Source organism: Camelina sativa, chromosome 7, assembly GCF_000633955.1.
Source record: "Camelina sativa cultivar DH55 chromosome 7, Cs, whole genome shotgun sequence".
NCBI lineage: Eukaryota > Viridiplantae > Streptophyta > Magnoliopsida > Brassicales > Brassicaceae > Camelina > Camelina sativa.
This window is the reverse complement of record NC_025691.1, coordinates 10,740,053-10,762,096: the sequence shown is the minus strand read 5'-3', so window position 1 is coordinate 10,762,096 and position 22,044 is coordinate 10,740,053.

The window sequence follows — 22,044 nt, the reverse complement described above, 5'->3', positions numbered from 1 at the left end:
TCAGGATCCAAGCAAACTCCACTTCTCAGAATTTCAAAACCGATCTCCTTGACAGCTTCCTTGACCTCATCCTCCAATCGAGCTGCTTCCTTGGCAGCTTCCTGCTTAAGCTCGTGTGGGAGCAAAAACTTAGGTGGTGGAGCTTTACGCTTAGCCATTCGCTCTGCAAGCGCCTCCAGCTGGATGTCAAGTGCAGCATTGAACCTTTCCTCTAACTCCCCTTCTACTAGTGCAGGTGGTTGAGGCTGATCTATCTTTTTAACATCTACTTGATGCATCATCCGATCAACACCATCGTGTAGGTCATCGGGTTCCACTTCGGGTTGTTCTTTGGTTTGCGATTCTCGAATCAACTCGATCAGTCTCTTCGGGTGAAGACTTGGGTTCATACTCGGATATGTAGTACTTGGCCTCATTTCGCATTGGGTGTTTCACAACCTCCCCATCTTGATCATCACTGTCCCCAGTGAGGTATTCCTCATAGTCATCATCAAGGAAGATAGCTTGAGCAGTTGCATAATCCTTGGGGTTTTGATAGCTTTACCTGGGAGTTGGTTGATCTTTGAGCCTGGTTGGTTGTTGTGATGGCCTTCCAGGTATCGAACCTTTGTGTTATGTGATTCGTACTTGGCATTGAGATCATTGTACCCTGAGTCGATCTTATTGCTCATCTCTGCGAACCGTTTCGCGATGTCCATAGAAGCTGTAGCTAGATTCTGAATCATTTACTGAATGAGACCGCGTAACTCAGCTTCTTGTGATTGGTTTGGTGGACCTTGGTGTTGTTGGAATCCAGGTGGTTGGTTGTAGGTTCCTGAATACTGCTGCTTAGGTGCATAACCTTGGTTGTATTGGACAAAAGGCTTCTGTTGGATCTGGTTCCCTTGAACTGCAGATGGGTAAGTTTGGTCCTGACGATTCGCAACATTCGGGTTCCGATAAGACAGATTCGGATTCGGCTTGAAGTTGTTGTACCCTTTGTTGTACCCTCCTTGGTTGTTGATGTAGTTAACATCCACTAGTTGCATCTCCCCATCTTGTTGTTGAAACTGATCTTCCTCTGATATAGCATGAACATGCTTCTGCTGGTTGAGGAGCTGATCGAGCTTGTCATTGAGGGCTTTCATGTCCCTCTTGTAGTTGGCATCTTCCTCTCTTGTAGATCGCACAGAGCAATCATATTCCTCATTGTAGTTGCCATCAGATTGAGCCAAGTTCTCAACTAGGTCCCAACCTTCATCAACATCTGTGTTGAGGAAGTTACCATGGCTTGCGGTGTCCAGCAACATCCGTATCTTGGAGACCACGCCTCGGTAAAGTGTGCTCAGCAATGAAGCATTACTAAAGCCGTGATGTGGACATCGAGTAGTGTATCCCTTGAAACGTTCCCAAGCTTCACTGAACGTTTCTTTGTTCCTCTGAACAAAGCCGGAAATGTCATTTCGCAGCCTTGCGGTTCTGGAGTTGGACAAGAATTTGTCCAGGAATGCCTTCTTGCACGCTTCCCAAATGGTGATGGACTCCTTAGGGAGCGATTTCTCCCAGATTTGTGCTTTGTCTCCCAAAGATAATGGGAAAAGCCGGATCTTGAATCCATCTTCACTGACTCCATTGATCTTAGTTAGGCTACAGAGCCTATCAAATTCATCCAGATGATCCAATGGGTCCTCCATTGGCAATCCATGAAACTTATTGCTCTGTATCATCTGGATGTGACTACTCTTGATCTCAAAATTATTGTTCTGCACAGCTGGTGGCACAATGCCATTCCTTTGAGTGTGAGTAGATGGAGCATCTCCTGCTCCTATATTGGTCCTTGCTTTAGGAGCTGGTGGACCGTTTTGATTATTCATCTTCTCCTCAATGATTGATGGTTCTTGTTGAACTTATTGTTGTCTAAGTAGTCGAGGTCTGTCGATGTTGTCGATGAAAGGACTCAGGTTCTGGCTACCTCTGGATCATCTTTGCATGCACAGGTATGTGTCTGAGTGTGTACACGAGGATCAACTCGATCCAGGTGATCGATTGAAGGGTCAGGTGCATGCTCGGGTTGTACCTGAGATTCAAAACAAACAATGCGAAAGAAAACAAGTCAGTATCCAAACCAAATATAAACAAATGAACTTGATCTAGCAAGCGCTGAAATCCGAAACGTAGCAAAAGTAAAACAACCAAATGGCAACGGCGCCAATTTGATAGACAGGTTTTCACCCAGGGTATCAATCCCCTATGCAGTTGTAGTACAAAGGCTTATCAATCCAAATGGTTGTGTATTACTAGCAGGAAGGATATGATCAGAACAATGCAAGTCAAGCTAAGCGATTAGGGTTTTGGTTCTAACGATTCCTAAAATAAACAAAGTAAAAGAATATAAACAAGTAAACCACACGACCTAAGCACTCGATGCAAGCAATCGAGTACAGGATCAAGTGGGGTGATCGAGTATGCAAGTGAGATATGAACAGCTCAAGGTATTACTCGATACAGGTTATCGTGTACCTGATTGGGTAAGTAGTCGAGTAAGTGAAAGAAATGCAAATAAATAAAATACGAAAGTTCCTAAGGATGGGGGTAATCGAATCCTAAGTGTTCTAGACCAGTACGGATGCCTTACATGCCTCAAGTAATTATTTCCTAGACAATGAACCTCTAAGACCTTGTCACCACACTTTCGTACTAGCAACAATCAACCTTGAACACATTACCACACTGTCGCACTAGCAATATGAACTAGCAGGCATTAAGAACGATTCATTATTGTTAATAGACTTAAACTCATATAATTTTGTTACTCAGAGTTAAGTAAACCTCTAGCATTGGCTAAATTAAGCATTTTATCTACTCCTTTCGGCCTGCTGCATTTGTAAACGCTGCAGGCCGAAACTTTACTACACTACTCGGACATAGAAGCGAATAACAAAGCAATCAAAATGAATGAAAATTACATTGTATTAAAAGATAGAGTAGAGTAGAGAAAGTAAAGGATAGAAATCTAAGAAAACTACAAAATAAAAATGCATAACAAGAAGAAAAATGTTGAGTCGCTCAGTTCTTTCACATAAACTCTCGCTTTCTGGTTTGAGGGTCTGCGGCGTGCTACTTTGCAAGCTAGGGGAAGAGGGGGTTTGTATATGGAAACCCATTTGACCTAGCTTCCCAGACCTGCCCGATGATCTACTCGATGGGGTACACGAGGGTGAAGTCGGGTTACTCCTCGGGTGGATCTTCTGGTTACTCTTCATGCTCTTGGATCCTCCTCGATTGTGTTGGGGTTCGGACTTGTTCTTGCAGCTCGATGGCTCTTTCGGGTACATGCTCGATTTGTCCTTGTTTTTCCCCATTTTTGGCTCTTTAGCACCTGTTTTCATCCAAAATATGCAAATGCAGAAATGCAACACCCTAAATGCTCTAAAAGTGAATTCCTATAGTAAATGACCTAAAAATGCTAAGTTAGAGGTATGAACAATGCAAAATCTGAACAAAAAAAGATGCTAAAAACATGTAAATTAGAGAGTTATCAAAAGTCTAATGTCTTCATACTCCGTTACTCAACTTTCGCACGCAACGACGCATGTCAACCAGCTAGTAAAACAAGTTCGATACATTCACCAAAATCCGCAACTCAACTTACGCAGGTTACAACACGAGGTTTCGGTATAACACTAGTTCGGAAAAGTAGGATAATGCGGTTAGCACACCTCAAAACCCTAGGTCTTAAGAGTATTTATAGGGTTTGGTTTAGGGTTAGGGTTTTGTAAGGGTGTCTTCTCTTCTTAAGTGCAGGAAAAGGGGCGGCGAAAGAGGCTTTTGGACCGTGGAGGAGGCTTGGACTGGACCGTGGTGATGGTCGCTGGTCAGGCCTTCAATAAAAGCCCATCGGCTGATTGCTTCTCTTCACGTCGGTTTATAACACGTCTCGGTAAATCAGACATATCTTCCGTATGGCTAGATGGATTGAATTGATTCTACTTCTATGAGAAATATGACTCTTCCAGCTTTCCATAGACACCAAGCATGATATATTTTGAGGTTTGGAAGTTCTTCAAATGTGGCCTGAACTGAAGAGCTCTGAATCTGTCCTGAAACATGTTTTCTTTGTCTTTTGGTCCAAATTGCTATAGAACCTGTAAAACCTTGTTGAAACCTGAAATACTTGATAATATACCTTTTATACCTGAAATCTCATCAAACTATTCCTAAATGCATATGAAAACTATAGCTAATATAGGTAAAATAATGATGTTATCAGCAGGTTCATCCTTATGTGTCTGGAGACCTAGCTAGTGGTGGTATCGGCAGGACGGATGGGCCCGGTGTCGGCCACGGTGTTGCCCCGAGAGTGGAGGTTATAGCGGAAGGTGTTCCAGGTAGAGAGGATGTCTTGGCGGGCTTGCTAGCTCAAGTTTTAGTGCGGCTTCCAGTAGTGGTGCCGCTAGTGGATGGTGGGCAGTTTCCAGTAGTGCCACCATTGGTTGGTGGGCGGTGTCCAGCGGTGCAGTCTGTAGCTGGAGTGCAGGCGGGTGTGCAGACGGGGGCGAGGTAGTGGATGCTTAGTATGTTCAGATGCTGGTGCAGGTAGGCATGTAGGTGCGAGATTTTTCCCAGGAGGCACAGATCCGAGTGCAGCGGATGAGTGGAGAGAGCGCATGGAGGATATTTTCCAGTCACTCCAGTGTCTCGACCACTATCGGGTAGACTTGGCAGCGCACTACCTTCCGGGGGATGCGAGGGTCTGGTGGAGGTCAGTGACGACACGGAGAGTACAACGTGAGATGACTTGGATGGACTTTGTAGGAGAGTTCAACGCTAAGTATTTTCCACAGGAGGCACTTGATCGTATGGAGGCACGGTTCTTGGGGTTGACTCAGGGTAACCGTACCGTGAGGGAGCTGGAGGCAGAGTTCAGTTGGCTTGTGGGGTATGCAGGTCAAGCTTTGGAGCTAGAGTCAGCTTATTTACGGAGGTTCTTGTTGGCTCTGCTTGATAATTTGAGGTCTCGGTGCAGAGTGAGGAGCTATGCTACGAGATCAGAGCTGGTGGAAAATGCAGCTGAGATAGAGGATGACTTGAAGTCACGGGTTGTGGTGGTCAGTCCTCCGGTGCAGCCAAAGCGGACTCAGAAGCCTTCTGCTTCTGGAAAGGGCGGTAAGCCTCCACGAGGGCAGAAGAGGAAGTTCGATGCTATGCAGAGGTCGGGGTCTAGTGGTGCGGGATGCTTTGGGTGTGGGAGTTTGGAGCACAAGGTGGCAAGTTTTCCACAGGATGGACAACCAGCTAGCACCACCGACGACTCGTCTATGTTATCACTGCAGAGAGGCGGGACATCTCAGATCATCGTGTCTTAAGCTACATCTGATGGTTGTGGCGGCAGTGCAGACAGGAGTGCAGTAGGCGGGTAGACAGTGTTGCCTTTGCTAGTGGCACCGCGTGTGTACACGACAGTCGTGATGGGAGGAACCAGTGCTAACGCGATCACGGGTATAATTTCTAAACTTGACTTTGTTGTTTTCTGTCAGTTTTGGATTTTATGTTTGTCTGTGATGAATGTTAGGGCTCTTAGTGCATAAAGTTTGTGTAGGGACCTTATTGGTGGGAGGTTTTCCATCACATGTGTTGTTCAACTCTGGAGCTACTCATTGTTTCATTACCCCAGAGTGTGCCGAGAGGGGTAACATTCGTGGAGATCCTAGATAGCAGTTCAGGACCGCTAAGGTTGCTGGAGGCAGGATTATCCAGGTCTATGGACAGATTAGAGATGTAGATATACAGGTGGTTGGGGAGTCGATGCTGTTAGATCTGGTTATCAGCCCAGTGGAGCTGTATGAGGTGATCTTGGGCATGGATTGGTTGCACCGGTATAGAGTACATCTGGATTGCCATCGGGGTAGAGTTGTGTTTGAGAGGCCCGGGGCGAAGAGTTGGTTTTATGAGGGAGTGAGGCCAACCTCAGGGAGTCTGGTTATCTCAGTTGTGCAGGCAGAGAGGATGATCAGGAAGGGTCGAGAGGCATATTTGGCAACAATATCGATGCTGGAGTCTGCAGGACAGGTTGGTGCGGGTGAGATCCCTGTGGTTCGCGAGTTTGAGGATGTTTTTCAGTCATTGCAAGGGTTACCACCATTTTGGTCTGATCTCTTCACGATTGAGTTAGAACCAGGAACTACACCATTATCTAAGGCACCTTAGAGGATAGCTCCAGCAGAGAAGGCAGAGCTGAAGAAACAGTTAACGGATTTGTTGGGCAAGGGATTCATTTGTCCTAGTACTTCACCANGCTTATTTACGGAGGTTCTTGTTGGCTCTGCTTGATAATTTGAGGTCTCGGTGCAGAGTGAGGAGCTATGCTACGAGATCAGAGCTGGTGGAAAATGCAGCTGAGATAGAGGATGACTTGAAGTCACGGGTTGTGGTGGTCAGTCCTCCGGTGCAGCCAAAGCGGACTCAGAAGCCTTCTGCTTCTGGAAAGGGCGGTAAGCCTCCACGAGGGCAGAAGAGGAAGTTCGATGCTATGCAGAGGTCGGGGTCTAGTGGTGCGGGATGCTTTGGGTGTGGGAGTTTGGAGCACAAGGTGGCAAGTTTTCCACAGGATGGACAACCAGCTAGCACCACCGACGACTCGTCTATGTTATCACTGCAGAGAGGCGGGACATCTCAGATCATCGTGTCTTAAGCTACATCTGATGGTTGTGGCGGCAGTGCAGACAGGAGTGCAGTAGGCGGGTAGACAGTGTTGCCTTTGCTAGTGGCACCGCGTGTGTACACGACAGTCGTGATGGGAGGAACCAGTGCTAACGCGATCACGGGTATAATTTCTAAACTTGACTTTGTTGTTTTCTGTCAGTTTTGGATTTTATGTTTGTCTGTGATGAATGTTAGGGCTCTTAGTGCATAAAGTTTGTGTAGGGACCTTATTGGTGGGAGGTTTTCCATCACATGTGTTGTTCAACTCTGGAGCTACTCATTGTTTCATTACCCCAGAGTGTGCCGAGAGGGGTAACATTCGTGGAGATCCTAGATAGCAGTTCAGGACCGCTAAGGTTGCTGGAGGCAGGATTATCCAGGTCTATGGACAGATTAGAGATGTAGATATACAGGTGGTTGGGGAGTCGATGCTGTTAGATCTGGTTATCAGCCCAGTGGAGCTGTATGAGGTGATCTTGGGCATGGATTGGTTGCACCGGTATAGAGTACATCTGGATTGCCATCGGGGTAGAGTTGTGTTTGAGAGGCCCGGGGCGAAGAGTTGGTTTTATGAGGGAGTGAGGCCAACCTCAGGGAGTCTGGTTATCTCAGTTGTGCAGGCAGAGAGGATGATCAGGAAGGGTCGAGAGGCATATTTGGCAACAATATCGATGCTGGAGTCTGCAGGACAGGTTGGTGCGGGTGAGATCCCTGTGGTTCGCGAGTTTGAGGATGTTTTTCAGTCATTGCAAGGGTTACCACCATTTTGGTCTGATCTCTTCACGATTGAGTTAGAACCAGGAACTACACCATTATCTAAGGCACCTTAGAGGATAGCTCCAGCAGAGAAGGCAGAGCTGAAGAAACAGTTAACGGATTTGTTGGGCAAGGGATTCATTTGTCCTAGTACTTCACCATGGGGGGGCGCCGATGTTGTTTGTTAATAAGAAGGACAGAAGTTTCCGCTTGTATATAGATTATCGGGACCAGAACCTAGTTACTGTGAATAATAAGTACCCTCTCCCGCGGATTGATGAGTTGTTGGATCAGTTGAGGGGTGCTACTTGGTTCTCCAAGTTTGATTTGGCGTCAGGTTACCATCAGATTCTGATAGATGAGCTGGACAGTAGGAAGACAGCTTTCAGGACGAGGTATGGGCACTATGAGTTTGTGGTGATGCCCTTTGGTTTGACTAATGCACCAGCTGCGTTTACGAGGTTCATGAACAGCATATTCTAGGAGTTTCTGGATGAGTTTGTCATCATCTTCATCGATGACATCCTGCTGTATTCCAAGAGTCCTGAGGAACATGAGATACATTTGAGAGCAATTCTGAAGAAATTGCAGGAGCAGAAGCTTTTCGCTAAGCTGAGCAAGAGTAGTTTCTAGCAGAGGGAGATGGGTTTCTTGGGTCATGTTGTTTCTGCATCAGGAGTTTCTGTGGATCCAGAGAAGATTCAGGCCATCAGGGATTCGCTGCAGGAGTTTCTGTGGATCCAGAGAAGATTCGGGCCATCAGGGATTGGCCTAGATTGCAGAATGCCACAGAGATCAGGAGTTTTCTTGGGTTGGCAGGGTAATACAGGAAGTTTGTGCAGGGTTTTGCAATTATGGCACAGCCAATGACTAAGCTGACCGGGAAGGATGTTTTCTTTGTGTGGTCACCGGAGTGTGAGACGGCTTTTGAGAGCCTGAAGCAGATGTTGACAAGTACACCAGTATTGGCCTTGCCGGAGCAAGATAAGCCATATGGTATATACTGATGCTTCTCGAGTTGGTTTGGGGTATGTGCTGATGCACGAGGGAAAGGTTATTGCCTATGCTTCGTGGCTGTTGCGGAAGCATGAGGGCAACTACCCTACTCATGACTTGGAGATGGCTGCTGTGGTTTTCGCTCTGAAGATTTGGATATCTTATCTTTATGGCGGAAAGGTACAGATGTACACAGATCATAAGAGCCTAAAGTATATCTTCACGCAGCCTGAGCTGAATCAGAGGAGCTGGATGGAGTTGGTGGCAGATTATGATCTGGATATAGCTTATCACCCCGGTAAAGCTAACTTGGTAGCAGATTAGGATATGGAGTCTCTACTGAGTGAGATTAGTAATTTCAGGTTATGTGCTATTTCACAAGAGCCAGAGCGGACCTTCTGAGTAGAGTGCGGTTGGCTCGGGAGAGTGATGAGGGGCTGGTGAACGCCTCTAATATGGAGGGTTCAAAATATCAGGTCTCTGCTAATGGGACTATCTTGGTGCATGGTCGGGTTTGTGTGCCCAAGGATGAGGGCCTGTGGCAGGAGATTCTGAGAGAGGCTCATTCGAGCAAGTTCTCTGTTCATCCTGGTGCGAACAAGAGGTATCGTGACCTCAAGCGGTATTATCACTGGGTCGGGATGAAGAGGGATGTCGCTAGTTGGGTTTCGAGTTGTGATACTTGCCAGCTAGTGAAGGCTGAGCATCAGGTGCCGGGAGACCTGTTACAGAGTTTACCCATTCCAGAGTAGAAGTGGGACTTGATCACGATGGATTTCGTTGTTGGGTTGCCTGTGTCACGGAATATGGATGCCATCTGGGTGATTGTGGATCGTTTGACCAAGTCTGCACATTTTTTGGCCATTAAGAAGACTAATGGAGCAGCATTCTTGGCTAAGAAGTATGTGAGAGAGATTGTAAAGTTGCATGGTGTGCCTGTGAGCATAGTGTCAGACAGGGATTCCAAGTTCACTTCAGCGTTTTGGAGGGCATTTCAAGCAGAGTTAGGAACTAAGGTGCATTTGAGTACCACATACCATCCTCAGACAGAGGGGCAGTCAGAGAGGACGATTCAGACTCTGGAGGATTTTTTGAGAATGTGTGTGCTGGATTGGGGTGGTCACTGGGCTGATAATCTGAACCTGGTAGAGTTTGCTTACAACAACAGTTATCAGGCGAGTATTGGTATGGCTCCTTATGAGGCGTTGTATGGGAGGCCATGTCGCACACCTTTATGTTGGACTCAGGTGGAGAGAGGAGCATATTGGATGCGAGTTTTCTTCATGAGACCTCGGAGAAGATCCGGGTGCTCAAGCGGAACATGAGGGAGGCTTAGGATCGGCAGAAGAGTTATGCTGATCGGAGGAGAAAGGTCATTGAATTTCAGGTGGTTGAAAGGGTGAAACAAAAGATGGCCATGTTGTGGGGTCCGAACAGGTCATTGACAGAGACTAAGTTGAGTCCGAGGTACATTGGTCCTTTTAGGATTGTGGAGCGGATGGGACCGTTTGCATACAGGTTGGAGTTGCCCGAGGTTATGTGTGCGTTCCACAAGGTCTTCCATGTGTCAATGCTGAGGAAGTGTCTTCACAAGAATGACGAGGTGTTGACAAAGATTCCTTCATATCTTCAGCCCAATATGACTCTTGAGGCGAGACCGGTGAGGGTACTCGTGAGGCGGATTAAGGAACTTCGGCGGAAGAAGATTCCTTTGATGAGAGTGTAGTGGGACTGTGATGATGTGTTGGAGGAGACTTGGGAGCCAGATGCGAGGATGAAGGCAATGTTCAAGAAGTGGTTCGAGAAGCAGATTGAGGCTTGAGCTTGCCTAACCTTTGTCCCAGTGTCGTGGTGGTTAGAAGACCGTGGCTGGAGCGGAAGGAGTATTCCAGCCCATCTCTCTTGATACTTGGTCGCTTAGGGGTGGTTGGTTCTTGGGCTAGGTACTAAGATGAGATGGTGCTCGGGATGCGGGTCGTTGGCTCGGTGCTGTTGTATCTTATTTTTCTTATGTATTTTCGTTGAGGTTTTAATGATTATGACATTTTAAGATTACTAAGATGAGTATTTCTTTACTTTTGACTAGTGTTGTCATGGAAAAGAGAAATAGCTCAGGTTTCTATAATTGGAAGTTTCCATAAATAGAAAGTTTACATAAAAAGCAGGTTTCCATAACTAGAAAGTTTTTAAAAATGGAAAATTTTGTGGAAAGTGTGGTGATCTTCGTGATGATCCTGCGGGATGTGTGCCTGGGTGCCGGTCTTTGTGGCATTTAGTATCGTGGCATGGAGTGGTATTGGAGACTTTTCTTTTTTTGTCTCTCTAAAAGAGATACTTATTCACTGTATGTTTAAAACACAAATACCAAAGTATATAAAATAATAATATTAAATATTAAAATAAACAAAATTAGTAAAGAATTTGAAATAAAAATAATTTCTGCTGCCGAAATTGAACCCGGAAATCAATTGTCAATTAGACATTTGGTTTAACCATTGCGCTACAGCAGATCTTGTGGTAGACTTGTATATATGGTGTAGAAGAAAAGATTTTCAACTTGGGGATCTTATGTTGTTTAGTCAGACTGCTAACATTTTATCTTATTTATATTTTCTATTTTTGTAAATAACCTAAGAAATATTTCTTTTGGAAAATTTTATGGTTTCAAGTTTTACATATTCACTACGTTTTTCTTGGTGCGAACCTACAGTATCATCTTACTCTGTTGTGGAAACAATGTTACAACCGTCAAGGAGGTCCTACACAAAACTTTGAACAAATCACAATGATTATGTTCTTCTAGGTAGAGACTTTTTTTTTTGTCTCTCTAAAAGAGATACTTATTCACTGTATGTTTAAAACACAAATACCAAACTATATGTAATAATAATATTAAATATTAAAATAAACAAAATTAGTAAAGAATTTGAAATAAAAATAATTTCTTCTGCCGAAATTGAACCCGGAAATCAATTGAAAATTAGACAGTTGGTTTAACCATTGCGCTACAACAGATCTTGTGGTAGACTTGTATATATAGTGTAGAAGAAAAGATTTTCGACTTGGGGATCTTGTGTTGTTTAGTGAGACTGCTAACATTTTATCTTATTTATATTTTCTATTTTTGTAAATAACCTAAGAAATATTTCTTTTGGAAAATTTTACGGTTTCAAGTTTTACATATTCACTACGTTTTTCTCGTTGCGAACCTACAGTATCATCCTACTCTTTCGTGGAAACAATGTTACATTCGTCAACGAGGTCTCGTACAAAACTTTGAACATATCACAATGATTATGTTTTTCTAGGTAGAGACTTTTTTTTTATCTCTCAGATAGAGACATTTGTTCACTGTATGTTTAAAACACAAATACAAAAGTATATGAAATAATTATTTTTAATATTAAAAGAAACAAAAGTAGAAATGAATTTGAAATAAAAATAATTTCTGCTGCCGGACTTTGAACCTAGAAATCAAATATCAGTTAGACAGTTGGTTTAACCATTGCGCTACAGCAGATCTTGTGTTAGACTTGTATATATGGTGTAAAAGACATGATTTTGGACTAGGGGGTCTTGTGCTGTTTAGTCAAACTGCTAACATTTTATCTTATTTATATTTTCTATTTTTGTAAATAACCTAAGAAATATTTCTTTTGGAAAATTTTACGGTTTCAAGTTTTACATATTCAATACGTTTTTTTCGGTGCGAACCTACAGTATCATCCTACTCTGTCGTGGAAACAATGTTACATTCGTCAACGAGGTCTCACACAAAACTTTGAACATATCACAATGATTATGTTCTTCTAGGTAGAGACTTTTTTTCTTCTTATCTCTCTGATAGAGACATTTGTTCACTCTATGTTTAAAACACAAATACAAAAGTATATGAAATAATTATATTTAATATTAAAAGAAACAAAATTTAAAAATAATTTGAAATAAAAATAATTTCTTCTTCCGAGGTTTGAACCCGGATATCAATTGTCAGGTGGACAGTTGGATTAACCACTGCGCTATAGCAGATCTTGTGTTAGACTTGTATATATGGTGTAAATGACATGATTTTGGACTAGGGGGTCTTGTGCTGTTTAGTCAAACTGCTAACATTTTATATTAGTTTTATTTACTATTCTTGTAAATAACCTAAGAAATCTTTATTTTGGAAAATTTTACGGTTTCAAGTTTTATATATTAAATACGTTTTTCTCGGTGCGAACTTATAGTATCAGCCTACTCTGTAGTGGAAACAATGTTATTCCTCAAGGAGGTCTCACACAAAACTTTGAACATATCACAATGATTATATTCTTCTAGGTAGAGACTTTTTTTTTTCTTATCTCTCTAATAGAGATATTTATTCACTGTATGCTTAAAACAGAAATACGAAAGAATATGAAAATAATAATATTGATTGTTTAAGAAAACAAAATTAGAAAAGAATTTGAAATAGAAATAATTTATGCTGCCGGGCTTTGAACCCAGAAATCAAATGTCAATTAGACAGTTGGTTTAACCATTGCGCTATAGCAGATCTTGGGTTAGGCATGTATATATGGTGTAGAAAAAAAGATTTTCGACTTGGGGATCGTGTGTTGTTTAGTCAAACTGCTAACATTTTATCTTATTTATATTTTCTATTTTTCTAAATAACCTAAGAAATATTTCTTTTGGAAAATTTTACGGTTTCAAGTTTTATATATTCACTACGTTCTCCTCGGTGCGAACCTACAGTATCATCCTACTCTATTGTGGAAACAATGTTACATTCGTCAAGGAGGGCTTGCATAAAACATTGAACAAATCACAATGATTATGTCTTCTAGGTAGAGACTTTTCTTTTTTTATCTCTCTAAAAGAGATATTTATTCAATGTATGTTTAAAACACAAATAAGAAAGTATATGAAATAATAATATTAAATATTAAAATAAACAAAATTAGAAAAGAATTTGAAATAAAAATAATTTATGCTGTCGGGCTTTGATCCAGGAAATCAATTGTCAATTAGACAGTTGGTTTAACCATTGCGCTACAGCAGATCTTGTGGTAGACTTGTATATATAGTGTAAGAGAAAAGATTTTCGACTTGGGGATCTTGTGTTGTTTAGTCAGACTGCTAACATTTTATCTTATTTATATTTTCTATTTTTGTAAATAACCTATGAAATATTTCTTTTGAAAAATTTTACGGTTTCAAGTTTTATATATTCACTACGTTTTTCTCGGTGCGAACCTACAGTATCATCCTACTCTGTCGTGGAAACAATGTTACATTCGTCAACGAGGTCTCGCACATAACTTTGAACATATCACAATGATTATGTTCTTCTAGGTAGAGACTTTTTTTTCTTATCTCTCTCATAGAGATATTTGTTCACTGTATGCTTAAAAAACAAATACAAAAGTATATGAAATTATTATATTTAATATTAAACGAAACAAAATTAGAAAAGAATTTGAAATAAAAATAATTTCTCCTGCCGGGCTTTGAACCCGGAAATCAAATGTCAGTTAGACAGTTGGTTTAACTATTGCACTACAGCAGATCTTATGTTAGATTTGTATATATGGTGTAAAAGACATGATTTTGGACTAGGGGGTCTTGTGCTGTTTAGTCAAACTGCTAACATTTTATATTAGTTTTATTTACTATTCTTGTAAATAACCTAAGAAATCTTTATTTTGGAAAATTTTACTGTTTCAAGTTTTATATTTTAAATACGTTTTTCTTGGTGCGAACTTACAGTATCATCCTACTCTGTAGTGGAAACAATGTTATTCCTCAAGGAGGTTTCGCACAAAACTTTGAACATATCACAATGATTATATTGTTCTAGGTAGAGACTTTTTTTTTCTTATCTCTCTAATAGAGATATTTATTCACTGTATGCTTAAAACAAAAAAACGAAAGAATATGAAAATAATGATATTGATTGTTTAAAATAAAAAATTAGAAAAGAATTTGAAATAGAAATAATTTATGCTGCCGGGCTTTGAACCCGGAAATCAAATGTCAATTAGACAGTTGGTTTAACCATTGCGCTACAGCAGATCTTGGGTTAGGCATGTATATATGGTGTAGAAAAAAAGATTTTCGACTTGGAGATCTTGTGTTGTTTAGTCAAACTGCTAACATTTTATCTTATATATATTTTATATTTTTGTAAATAACCTAAGAAATATTTCTTTTGGAAAATTTTACGGTTTCAAGATTTAGATATTCACTACGTTCTCCTCGGTGCGAACCTACAGCATCATCCTACTCTGTTGTGGAAACAATGTTACATTCGTCAAGGAGGGCTTGCACAAAACTTTGAACAAATCACAATGATTATGTTCTTCTAGGTAGAGACTTTTTTTTCTTATCTCTCTAAAAGAGATATTTATTAACTGTATGTTTAAAACACAAATACAAAAGTATATGAAATAATAATATTTAATATTAAATTAAAAAATATTAGAAAAGAATTTGAAATAAAAATGATTTCTGCTGTCGGGTTTTGAACCCTAAAATCAAATGTCAATTAGATAGTTAGTTTAACCATTGCGCTACAGCATATCTTGAGTTAGACTTGTATATATGGTGTAGAAGAAAAGATTTTCGACTTGGGGATCTTGTGTTGTTTAGTCAGACTGCTAACATTTTATCTTATTTATATTTTCTATTTTTGTAAATAACCTAAAAAATATTTCTTTTGGAAAAATTTTCGATTTCAAGTTTTACATATTAAATACGTTTTTCTCGGTGCGAACTTACAGTATCATCCTACTCTGTAGTGGAAACAATGATATTCCTCAAGGACGTCTCGCACTAAACTTTGAACATATCACAATGATTACATTCTTCAAGGTAGAGACTTTTTTTTTCTTATCTCTCTAATAGAGATATTTATTCACTGTATGCTTAAACCACAAATACAAAAGTATATGAAATAATAATATTTAATATTAAAATAAACAATACTAGAAAAGAATTTGAAATAACAATGATTTTTGCTGCCGGGCTTCGAACTCTAAAATCAAATGTCAATTAGACAGTTGGTTTAACCAATGCGCTGCAGCAGATCTTGTGTTAGACTTTTATATATGGTGTAGAAGAAAAGATTTTCGACTTGGGGATCTTGTGTTGTCTAGTTAGACTGCTAATATTTTATCTTATTTATATTTTCTATTTTTGAACGTATTTAATATGTTCAAGTTTTACATATTAAATACGTTTTTCTCGGTGCGAACTTACAGTATGATCCTACTCTGTAGTGGAAACAATGATATTCCTCAAGGACGTCTCGCACTAAACTTTGAACATATCACAATGATTATATTCTTCTAGGTAGAGTCTTTTTTTTTTCTTATCTCTCTAATAGAGATATCTATTCACTGTATGCTTAAACCACAAATACAAAAGTATATGAAATAATAATATTAAATATTAAAATAAACAATACTAGAAAAGAATTTGAAATAACAATGGTTTCTGCTGCCGAGCTTCGAACCCTAAAATCAAATGTCAATTAGACAGTTGGTTTAACCAATGCGCTACAGCAGATCTTCTGTTAGACTTTTATATATGGTGTAGAAGAAAAGATTTTCGACTTGGGGATCTTGTGTTGTCTAGTCAGACTGCTAACATTTTATCTTATTTATATCTTCTATTTTTGTAAATAACCTAAGAAATATTTTTTTGGAAAATTTTACGGTTTCAAGTTTTACATATTCACTACGTTTTTCTAGGTGCGAACCTACATTATCATCCTACTCTGTTGTGGAAACAATATTACATTCGTCAAGGATGTCTCGCACAAAACTATGAACACATCACAATGATTATGTTTTTCTAGGTAGAGATATTTTTTTCTTATCTCTGTAAAAGAAATATTTGTTCGCTGTATGTTTAAAACACAAATACAAAAGTATATGAAATAATTATATTTAATATTAAAAGAAACAAAATTAGAAAAGAATTTGAAATAAAAATAATTTCTGCTGGCGGGCTTTGAACCCTGAAATCAAATGTCAGTTAGACAGTTGGTTTAACCATTGCGCTACAGCAGATCGTGTGTTAGACTTGTACATATGATGTAAAAGACATGATTTTGGACTAGGGGATCTTGTGCTGTTTAGTCAAACTGCTAACATTTTAAATTAGTTTTATTTTCTATTCTTGTAAATAACCTAAGAAATATTTGTTTTGGAAAATTTTACGGTTTCAAGTTTTATATATTCACTACGTTTTTCTCGGTGCGAACCTACAGTCTCATCCTACTCTATAGTGGAAACAATGTTACATTCGTCAAGGAGGTCTCGCACAAAACTTTGAACACATCACCATGATTATGTTCTTCTAGGTAGAGATATTTTTTTATTATCTGTGTAAAAGAAATATTTTTTCACTATATGTTTAAAACAAAAATACAAAGGTATATGAAATAATAATATTTAATATTAAAAGAAACAAAATTAGAAAATAATTTGAATTAAAAATAATCTCGGCTGCCAGGCTTTGAACCGGGAAATCAAATGTCAATTAGACAGTTGGTTTAACCATTGCGCTAAAGCAAATCTTTTGTTAGACTTGTATATATGGTGCAAAATAAAAGATTTTCAACTTCGGGATCTTGTGTTGTTAAGTCAAACTGCTAACATTTTATCTTATTTACATTTTCTATTTTTGTAAATAACCTAAGAAATATTTATTTTAGAAATTTTACGGTTTCAAGTTTTACATATTCACTACGTTTTTCTCGGTGCGAACCTACAGTATCATCCTACTCTGTTGTGGAAACAATGTTACATTCGTCAACGAGGTCTCGCACAAAACTTTGAACATATCACAATGATTATGTTTTTCTAGGTAGAGACTTTTTTTTCTTATATCTCTAATAGAGATATTTATTCACTGTATGTTTAAAACACAAATACAAAAGTATATGCATTAATAATAGTTAAAATTTAAATAAACAAAATTAGAAAACAATTTGAAATAAAAATAATTTCTGCTGTCGGGCTTTGTACCAGAAATCAATTGTTAATTAGACAAGTTGTTTAACCATTGCGCTACAGCAGATCTTGTGGTAGACTTGTATATATGGTGTAGAAGAAAAGATTTTCGACTTGGGGATCTTGTGTTGTTTAGTCAGACTGCTAACATTTTATCTTATGTATATTTTCTATTTTTGTAAATAACCTAAGAAATATTTATTTTGGAAAAGATTACAGTTTCAAGTTTTACAAAGTCACTACGTTTTTCTCGGGGCGAACCTACAATATCATCCTACTCTATAGTGGAAACAATGTTACATTCGTCAAGGAGGTCTCGCACAAAACTTTGAACACATCACCATGATTATGTTCTTCTAGGTAGAGATATTTTTTTCTTATCTCTGTAAAAGAAATATTTTTTCACTATATGTTTAAAACAAAAATACAAAGGTATATGAAATAATAATATTTAATATTAAAAGAAACAAAATTAGAAAATAATTTGAATTAAAAATAATCTCGGCTGCCAGGCTTTGAACCGGGAAATCAAATGTCAATTAGACAGTTGGTTTAACCATTGCGCTATAGCAGATTTTGTATTAGACTTGTATATATGGTGTAGAAGAAAAGATTTTTCGACTTGGGATCTTGTGGTGTTTCGTGAGACTGCTAACATTTTATCAAATTTATATTTTCTATTTTTGTAAATAACCTAAGAAATATTTCTTTTGAAAAATTTTACGGTTTCAAGTTTTACATATTCACTACGTTTTTCTCGGTGCGAACCTACAGTATCATCCTACTCTGTTGTGGAAACAATGTTACATTCGTCAACGAGGTCTCGCACAAAACTTTGAACATATCACAATGATTATGTTTTTCTAGGTAGAGACTTTTTTTTCTTATATCTCTAATAGAGATATTTATTCACTGTATGTTTAAAACACAAATACAAAAGTATATGCATTAATAATAGTTAAAATTTAAATAAACAAAATTAGAAAACAATTTGAAATAAAAATAATTTCTGCTGTCGGGCTTTGTACCAGAAATCAATTGTTAATTAGACAAGTTGTTTAACCATTGCGCTACAGCAGATCTTGTGGTAGACTTGTATATATGGTGTAGAAGAAAAGATTTTCGACTTGGGGATCTTGTGTTGTTTAGTCAGACTGCTAACATTTTATCTTATGTATATTTTCTATTTTTGTAAATAACCTAAGAAATATTTATTTTGGAAAAGATTACAGTTTCAAGTTTTACAAAGTCACTACGTTTTTCTCGGGGCGAACCTACAATATCATCCTACTCTATAGTGGAAACAATGTTACATTCGTCAAGGAGGTCTCGCACAAAACTTTGAACACATCACCATGATTATGTTCTTCTAGGTAGAGATATTTTTTTCTTATCTCTGTAAAAGAAATATTTTTTCACTATATGTTTAAAACAAAAATACAAAGGTATATGAAATAATAATATTTAATATTAAAAGAAACAAAATTAGAAAATAATTTGAATTAAAAATAATCTCGGCTGCCGGGCTTTGAACCGGGAAATCAAATGTCAATTAGACAGTTGGTTTAACCATTGCGCTAAAGCAAATCTTTTGTTAGACTTGTATATATGGTGCAAAATAAAAGATTTTCAACTTCGGGATCTTGTGTTGTTAAGTCAAACTGCTAACATTTTATCTTATTTACATTTTCTATTTTTGTAAATAACCTAAGAAATATTTATTTTAGAAATTTTACGGTTTCAAGTTTTACATATTCATTATGTTTTTCTCGGTGCGAACCTACAGTATCATCCTACTTTGTAGTGGAAACAATGTTACATTCGTCAAAGGAGGTCTCGTACAAAACTTTGAACACATCGCAATGATTATGTTCTTCTAGGTATAGATTTTTTTTTTCTTATCTCTCTAAAAGAGATATTTATTCACTGTATGTTTAAAACACAAATACAAAAGTATATGAAATAATAATATTTAATATGAAAATATAAAAAATTAGAAAAGAATTTGAAATAAAAATAATTTATGTGGCTGGGCTTTGAGCCCGAAATAAAATGTCAATTAGACAGTTGGTTTAACCATTGGGCTATAGCAGATCTTGTGTTAGACTTGTATATATGGTGTAGAAGAAAAGATTTTCGACTTGGGATCTAGTGTTGTTTAGTTAGACTGCTAACATTTTATCTTATTTATATTTTCTATTTTTGTAAATAACCTAAGAAATGTTTCTTTTGGAAAATTTTACGGTTTCAAGTTTTACATATTTACTACGTTTTTCTCGGTGCGAACCTACAGTATCATCCTACTATGTAGTGGAAACAATGTTACATTCGTCAAGGAGGTCTCGCACAAAACTTTGAACACATCACAAGGATTATGTTCTTCTAGGTAGGGACTTTTTTTTCTTGTCTCTCTAAAAGAGATATTTATTCACTGTATGTTTAAAACACAAATACAAAAGTATATGAAAGAATAATATTTAATATTAAAATAAATAAAATTAGAAAATAATTTGAAATAATGATAAATTTTGTTGTGAGCTTTGAACCCGGAAATCAAATGTCAATTGGACAGTTGGTTTAACCATTGCACTACATTAGATCTTGTGTTAGACTAGTATATATTGTGTAGAAGAAAAGATTTTCAACTTGGGGATCTTGTGTTGTTTAGTTAGAATACTAACATTTTATCTTATTTATATTTTCTATTTTTGTAAATAACCTAAGAATATTTTCTTTTGGAAAATTTTATTGTTTCAAGTTTTACATATTCACTACGTTTTTCTCGGTGCAAACCTACAGTATCATTCTACTCTGTAGTGGAAACAATATAACATTCGTCAAGGAGGTCTCGCACAAAAATTTGTACAGATCACAATGATTATGTTCTTCTAGGTAGAGAATTTTTTTTTCTTATCTCTCTAAAAGAGATATTTATCCACTGTATGTTTAAAACACAAATACAAAAATAATGAAATAATAATATTTAATATTAAAATAAACAAAATTAGAAAATCTTTGAATTAAAAATAATTTATGTTGCCGGGCATAGAACCAGGAAACCAAATGGCAATTAGACAGTTGATTTAACCATTGCGCTACGGCAGATCTTGTGTTAGACTTGTATATATGGTGTAGAAGAAAAGATTTTCGACTTGGGGATCTTGTGTTGTTTAGTCAGACTGCTAACATTTTACCTTATTTATATTTTCTATTTTTGTAAATAACCTAAGAAATATTTCTTTTGGAAAATTTTACGGTTTCAAATTTTACATATTCACTACGTTTTTCTCGGTGCAAACCTACAGTATCATCCTACTCTATTGTGGAAACAATGTTACATTCGTCAAGGAGGTCTCGCACAAAACTTTGAACACATCACAATGATTATGTTCTTCTAGGTAGAGACTTTTCTTTTTTTATCTCTCTAAAAGAGATATTTATTCACTGTATGTTTAAAACACAAATACAAAAGTATATGAAATAATAATATTAAATATTAAAATAAACAAAATTAGAAAAGAATTTGAAACAAAAAATGATTTCTGCTGCCGGGCTTTGAACCCTAAAATCAAATGTCAATTAGATAGTTAGTTTAACCATTGCGCTACAACATATCTTGTGTTAGACTTGTATATATGGTGTAGAAGAAAAGATTTTTGACTTGGGGATCTTGTGTTGTTTAGTCAGACTGCTAACATTTTATCTTATTTATATTTTTTATTTTTGTAAATAACCTAAGAAATATTTCTTTTGAAAAATTTTACGGTTTCAAGTTTTACATATTCACTACGTTTTTCTCGGTGCGAACCTACAGTATCATCCTACTCTGTTGTGGAAACAATGTTACATTCGTCAACGAGGTCTCGCACAAAACTTTGAACATATCACAATGATTATGTTTTTCTAGGTAGAGACTTTTTTTTCTTATATCTCTAATAGAGATATTTATTCACTGTATGTTTAAAACACAAATACAAAAGTATATGCATTAATAATAGTTAAAATTTAAATAAACAAAATTAGAAAACAATTTGAAATAAAAATAATTTCTGCTGTCGGGCTTTGTACCAGAAATCAATTGTTAATTAGACAAGTTGTTTAACCATTGCGCTACAGCAGATCTTGTGGTAGACTTGTATATATGGTGTAGAAGAAAAGATTTTCGACTTGGGGATCTTGTGTTGTTTAGTCAGACTGCTAACATTTTATCTTATGTATATTTTCTATTTTTGTAAATAACCTAAGAAATATTTATTTTGGAAAAGATTACAGTTTCAAGTTTTACAAAGTCACTACGTTTTTCTCGGGGCGAACCTACAATATCATCCTACTCTATAGTGGAAACAATGTTACATTCGTCAAGGAGGTCTCGCACAAAACTTTGAACACATCACCATGATTATGTTCTTCTAGGTAGAGATATTTTTTTCTTATCTCTGTAAAAGAAATATTTTTTCACTATATGTTTAAAACAAAAATACAAAGGTATATGAAATAATAATATTTAATATTAAAAGAAACAAAATTACAAAATAATTTGAATTAAAAATAATCTCGGCTGTCGGGCTTTGAACCGGGAAATCAAATGTCAATTAGACAGTTGGTTTAA